We start from the raw sequence: 7,329 nt of genomic DNA on the forward strand, positions 1-7,329 counted from the left end.
ACTAAGCACGTCCATAAACAAAAGCAAAGTATACATTGCACATTTGCATGCACGGACAATCATCAAGGCATGAATCCATGCATGCAAATATACTTATAAATGTTTTCTATAAAAGAAGTGTATGTGTTTTGAGTCATTAATTTGCAAAAATTATTATGTCATTTTTAAAAATTCGCATCAACTTCGGTTATTATGGTATATACTAAAATTGGACCATATTTAAATTTTGTATCGTATTTACCAAAGTATCAATACTATACAAACCAAAGAAAATACAACGAAACCATATAAATTGAATAAACCGGATGCAAAGTGTTATCCAAAATGCTTCCAAAAACACTCTTTTTGGAGCATTGAATTATTTTTTGCCGAGACCTTCACGAATGTCATTTCATGGCGAAATTTTGCACGCATGTGGAACACATATTAATGTTTGTCATAAAACCAGATTTTTCTGTTTAGAAAAAGAAGCATTTTTTTTGAATTCCACAAAATTCTTTTCTCTCGGCCAACGCGCTTCAAAACGAAGCTAGGACTGTCCCGGTCGGTCATTAGCAGTTGTCTCTTCCCAAATCACCGGGATGGGCCGATGATCAGAATTTATAATCATTCAGATGGTGTAGTTTATCTGCTCGACTAATATGGGTATGTTGCACCATTAATCATTTCGGCCCACACAGCGGTCGTCGCGACTCGTCGCTCGTGGGGTAGTTGGTGGTTGATAATTTGGCACTGCACACCACCCAGCTCTGAAATGATGCAATTAGCTAAGCTCATCGTGGGGCGGTGGTACTCATGGCAGCAATGTTGCATGCAAAATATACATTATCTTTCCACATCTGGGTGCCTAGGAAAAAATCTACCAAGAAAACCTCAGGGGGAGCAATGATGTTGAGAGCATGTCTCGTGCAACGAGTGCGCCGAGGCCTTCTGGGCCATTAGATGTGAAACCAAGGAACATGATCCATCAGCATGGGGAGTTGCTGGTACTTTCTCAGATTTACCTTGAAGTGTAGCTAAATTCTGTACCCACCCACCCCCTCTCTCTCTTGTTTCTCATCCTCTGCCCCTTCTTCTCTCCTGTGCCGCCGTATGCCATGGGAGCTATGGTTACAAAAATTGCTCGATGTCATCTCTCTCCCTCTCCTTCCTCTCATGTACCATGGGCAAAGATCTCCGGCATAGAAGCTAACCGAGCCCCATCTTCCTCTCTATCGACTGTAATCATTGATTTATTTGGCAGGGACCTTACAGCGATGCCTCGTTGATGTCGCGATGTCGTCCGGGGCACCGATTCTGTAGCGGCACAGAAGTTGACGGTCTTCCGCCATTCAAATATCAAGGGTATGTTTTCTTCTTCCCTTACCCATGAGTTTGACTATATTTTGTTCTTCCAATTTGATTGTATTTCCCCAATTAGTTTGAAACCAGTGGCATTGGGAACAATCATGTTAATATGCGCTGAATAAATGTACGATCTGAAATTATAAGCGTAAAATGTTTATCTCAATTGCAGCAGTAATATTGGAAATAGAAAAAATGAGGTGCTTTTTTTCACCTTCATATTTATAAACGTTTCCGCAGATATATGAAGAAATCAATGCTTCAGCAGATATCAATTCAAGCTCAGTGCTAGCATGCAGAACACATAAAGGTGTGGTACTAGGGGGAGCCAGGATTTGGGTATAGGGGGGCCAAGCAAAGTTGAGAAAAAAATCAGTGCAAAAAATTAAGTACCTAATACTATATTAGTGTGTAGCTTCGAATGCTTAAAAATATAGTTAAATTTGTATTATTTAAATTCAGAATAAATTGTCTCCAATTGGACCAGGATTGGTAACTTGCACATTCGCCTCGTTAACAATATCATTAGGCTGGGAAACTCGAAACAACATGCTTAAAATCGAATTAATCTCTGTGATGTTCTGCGGCGCTTTTCTTTTCATAACCACTTAGAAAAAGCAACCAACTAAAAGAAATCTAAAAAGAACTAGCATCGTAATTCACCATTAAAATAACTACAATCTGATTTAGGATTTTGATGCATCTAAGATGAGAGTTGAGAGAGATTAGTAGAAGTGATGCTAACCTTGGCTGGTTGACTGGGTTGCTAGAGAATTAACGGGATTTAATCGGACTCAAATCTGATCATAAGGAGAGCAACCATTTGAGGAGCGCTTCTTCGGGAGCCTACACAACGATCACATGGGATGGGCTGAGAGCGTGTCACGCGCTCTCAGCCGTCTTCACGTGCCGCTCTCGCTTCGGATTTTATTTTTTCGCACGCGTTTTTGGCTTTTTAGATGATTTTTCTAAGGTTTTTTACTTTTTGTTTTTTCAACTGTCTTTCTTAGCTTTTTGAAAAAATAGAACAAAAAAACTTGTTTTTTTCCGTGAGCGGCATGATTTTGCTTCCGTGAGAGGCACGGTTTTGCTTCCGCGAGAGGTACGGCCGTGCCTTTCAGAAACAAAAAAAAAACACATTTTCTTTTTTTTTTTCTGTGAGAGGCATGGCCGCGCCCTCGGAAACAAAAAAAATTGTTTTCTCTTTCTTTCTTTTTTCTGTCAGAAGCACGGTTTTTCTTCCGCAAGAGGCACAATACAGGAAAAAATATGCGTATTCTCTTTTCTTTTCTTCCGCGAGAGCATGGTTTTGTTTCCGCGAGAGGCACGGTCGTGCCTCTTGGAAACGAAAAAAATGTGGTTTCTCTTCTTTTTTTTTTCTTTCATGAGAGGCACAATCGTACCTTTCCGAAACAAAAAAAACATGTTTTTTATTTTTTTTCTTGCGTGAGAGGCACAATTTTGTTTCCGTGAGAGGCATGGATTTGCTTCCGCGAGTGGCATGGTCGTGCCTTTCGAAAATGGCTTCCGAAAAGTGAAACAAACGTGCTTCTGATTTGATTTTTTCACCCGTTTTTTCCATGAAAAAAGTTCATCAAAACGTATTAATATGTGATCTAGTTTTGAAAATCTCGGCGCGAGGAATTCAAGGGTGAAAATGATTTGAGATTTGAACGCATGGTTTCAGAGATAAAACGGTTTGAATACAATGATAAAAAAGAAAAAATTTAGGTTACGACAAGTGACACACATACAACGCGCCATTTGTCACAACTAGAAAGATAGAAGTGATCTTTAAAAAAGTACTCCTCAATTAGTGATTTCAGATCATGAGCAGGAGCGAGGAGGTAACGGTAATCGCGCTCAAAGCACTTGTTAATCATGTCGGGGGCTAGTTTCTTTAGGGTAAAGTTAACGCCCTGGACTAGTACAAGAGGAGCGGAGCGGAGATCATGACTTGAATTGGGCTTTATTCCTCGTTCTCCTATGGCTTTATGGCCATGAAGACGTGGTGGATCCCGTTCCATGTCGGCGGCAGGGCTTCGCCTTTAGAATTATTTTGTGTTTTTGTAGGGTTTGTGTTCTGTTCATGAAGGCGAGGCGGCCGCGGCTTTCTGAAGATGGGATAAAGTTCTCCCACCTAGTCTTCGTCTGGATGACAATTTTAGCGTCGTCAGAGGGTGTGTGAAGGTTTGCTTCGATGGATCCCATGGTGTTCAGTCGGTGTTTTTCTTCGGTGAATCTGTTTGGATTTGGTCTTCATTCGTGTGTAGGTTGGATCCTTCTGATCTACGTTTCTCTTCATCGATAGCGGTTACTTTTCTGGTGCGCTGTCCCCTGTGGCCTTAGTACGATGATTTCCCGACTGTCTACTACAACAACGTTTGCCTAGTTCTGGTGATGGAGGGGCGATGACGGCGGCGCGCCTTCGTCTCGCTCCAATATTTGTAGTCGTCGCTAGGTGGTCTACGTACCTGGATATAATATTATTATTTTTACTTCTATTGTTTGTTGTACAACCTTGATAGTTGATGAATAGATTGGAAGTTTCCCGATTTTCTTTTTGAAGAAAGACTTCTCCCCATTTCATACTTTCAGCATTCATATTTTTTTTCTAGAGATGATGATACGAAACACGGTTTATAATTTGATCTAAGGTGCTGATTTCTTGGGCCATTTTAAACATGTAAACTTCATTTCCCACGAGGCCATCGATGAGAATGCTGCTTTTCAATTCTCTTTGCTTAGTAGTTCATGTAATGTTAAATGCTCAGTAACTGGGTCATTTTTCTCTTTTATATTTTTGTGGTAATGGAATCTCATATTAATTATTATGCTTTCACTGCTATGGCTTGTTCTCAATCTGTAGCGCAAACTAACTTACAATATATATATATATATATATACATATATATATATATTTGACCTATATATATAAGGTCGCTCTATTCGTTATCTTGGGTGAGGAATAATTATTCTTCACCCCATCTATTTTACCATCAATGCACCGTAATTTTACGTTCCGTAAGTTTTGTCTTATTTCCGACGCAAAAAGAGACCATAATAAAATATATAATTGCCGTAAAAAATATTTTATGTTATGTAAAATTACAAACGTAAAAACATAGTCTAAAATATACATAAATTGCAAATTTTCTTGTCTTATGACCTATATTTTTATTTTCTTATATCAAATTTTACGTAGTGAATCAATAGAAATGTAACTATTTGAATTCCAAACGTAATTTAATTATGAAATGATCGTAAGATTACCTCGGGTAAAGAATAACTTATTCTGCACCTTGGGTGATGAATAGTAACACTATATATATATATATGACTTTTATAACTACCAAACGTTTGGATTTTAGCAATAGGCAAGAACGATTCTTACTTCACTCCAATTATATACACGCATGCATTAGAATGCCAAATTTCCTTCCACCTACACTTCTTCCTCTAATTACATGCATATATGCACTAAATGACAAAAAGCTGATGTCATCCTAGATTCTTTCTTTTTTCAAACTTCAAAATGTTTTCTAGCTTAAACTGTCACTCCGATTGAAAAACCGTCTTCACAAAAAAAATCAACTCGACGAGATCTTCGAAAGTAGATCCCATGTTGATATGTGCTGACGACTTTTTTTTCGGACCAAAAGTTACCACATATGGCTACCACATATGGGCTACGTAAGTTATCACACTTGTCATACATAAATTACCGTGTCATTTACACAGAAGTTACCGGGGTATGTTTTTCATCAAACTTTTATCTCGGGGTCAAAAGTGATTGTGGTGTTTGTAGTGAGTTGTCAGCTTTATTGTGTGTATGTTACCATGTTTCATAAAAGTTATCGAGGCATGTTTTTCAACCATTTTCATTCACCCCGTCAAAAAATTTCCGTGATGTTTGTATATGAGTTATCAGCTCTCGTATTATCATGTTGTTTACACATGAGTTAATGGGAGGTATTTTTCAACAACTTTTTGCCCTGGTGAAAAAGTTACCATGGCTGGATTGAGTAAGTTATCAGCTCTGTTAGATGTATATTATCATGCTATTAACATATAAGTTACCAGGGTATGTTTTTCAGCAAACTTTTTGTAACACCCTCGATGCAACTATAGCTCCCACGTGTCGAGGCACGACTTAGAGACATAATCGCATTGAAAGCATATGTCGCAAGTGAGGTAATCTTCACACAACCCATGTAATAAAATAGGGGAAAAGGTACATAGTTGGCTTACAATCGCCACTTCACACAAGTACATGAATAAAACATTACATCATCCAAATACAATCAAGGTCCGACTACGGAACCCAAAATAAAAGAAGAACCCCAAATGCGACGAAGGTCCCCGATCGACTCCAACTGGGCTCCACTACTGATCAACTAGAACGAAACAACACAAAGGACAAGTTCTTCATCGAGCTCCTCCTGAGCTCGGTTTCGTCATCTGCACAGACTCATCGGCACCTGCAAACTGGTTTTGGAAGTATCTGTGAGCCACGGGGACTCAGCAATCTCGCACCCTCGCGATCAAGACTATTTAAGCTTATGGGTAAGGTAAAGGTATGAGGTGGAGCTGCAGCAAGCGACTAGGATATATGGTGGCTACCAAACGCAAAAGAGAGCGAGAAGAGAAGGCAAAGCACGATCGAGAAATCTATGATCAAGAAGTGATCCTATAACAACCTACGTCAAGCATAACTCCAACAACCGTGTTCACTTCCCGGACTCCGCCGGAAAGAGACCATCACGGTTACACATGCGGTTGATTCATTTTAATTAAGGTCGACTTCAGGTTTTCTACAACCGGACGTTAACAAATTCCCATCTGCCCATAACCGCGGGCACGGCTTTCGAAAGTTCAAATCCCTGCAGGGGTGTCCCAACTTAGCCCATCACAAGCTCTCACGGTCAACGAAGGAAAAGACCTCCACCCGAGACGTTCCGATCAGACTCGGTATCCCGGTACAACAAGACATTTCGACAGGGTAAAACTAAACCAGCAACACCGCCCGAATGTGCCGACAAATCCCGATAGGAGCTGCACATATCTCTTTCTCAGGGCACACTCAGATTGTTTTAGGTACGGGTAAGCCAACCCAGAGTTGCCCCTGGTGGCCACCGGCAGCTGACAGGTGGACCAACACTCAGAGGAGCACTGGCCTGGGGGGGTAAAATAATGATGACCCTTGAGTCTGCAGAACCCAAGGGAAAGAAAAGGCTAAGTGGCAAATGATAAAACCAAGGTTAGGCATTGCTGGAGGAGTTTTATTCAAGGCGAACTGTCTAGGGGTTCCCATTATAACCCAACAGCGTAAGGAACGTAAAATCCGGGAACATAACACCGATATGACGGAAACTAGGGCGGCAAGAGTGGAACAAAACACCAGGCATAAGGCTGAGCCTTCCACCCTTTACCAAGTATGTAGATGCATTAATTAAATAAGATATATTATGATATCCCAACAAGTAAACATGTTCCAACGAGGAACAACATCTCCATGTTCCAACAAGGAACAAACTTCAATCTTCACCTGCAACTAACAACGCTATAAGAGGGGCTGAGCAAAGCGGTAACATAGCCAATCAACAGTTTGCTAGGTCAAGGTGGGTTAGAGGCTTGGTTCAACACTATGGGAGGCATGATAAGCAAGTGGTAGGTATCGTAGCATAAGCATAGCAAAAGAGCGAGCATCTAGCAAAGCAAAGATAGTAGTGATTTCGAGGGTATGGTCATCTTGCCTGAAATCCCGCAAGGAAGAAGAACGAGTCCATGAAGACGACAAACGAACGTAGATGAACGGATCCTCACCACACGATGTTATCGGAACCAACCCGAAGAAGCAAACACCGGAAAAGAAGCACACAACAAAGTAAACAACCAACACATGAACATGGTATGATATGCGGGATGCGGTATGCGATGCATATGCATGATTGGACAAGGAATGCATGAACCTGGCCTCAACTT

This window comes from Triticum urartu, chromosome 2A (genome assembly GCF_056163025.1).
Source record: "Triticum urartu cultivar PI428250 chromosome 2A, HENAU_Tu73, whole genome shotgun sequence".
Taxonomy (NCBI): domain Eukaryota; kingdom Viridiplantae; phylum Streptophyta; class Magnoliopsida; order Poales; family Poaceae; genus Triticum; species Triticum urartu.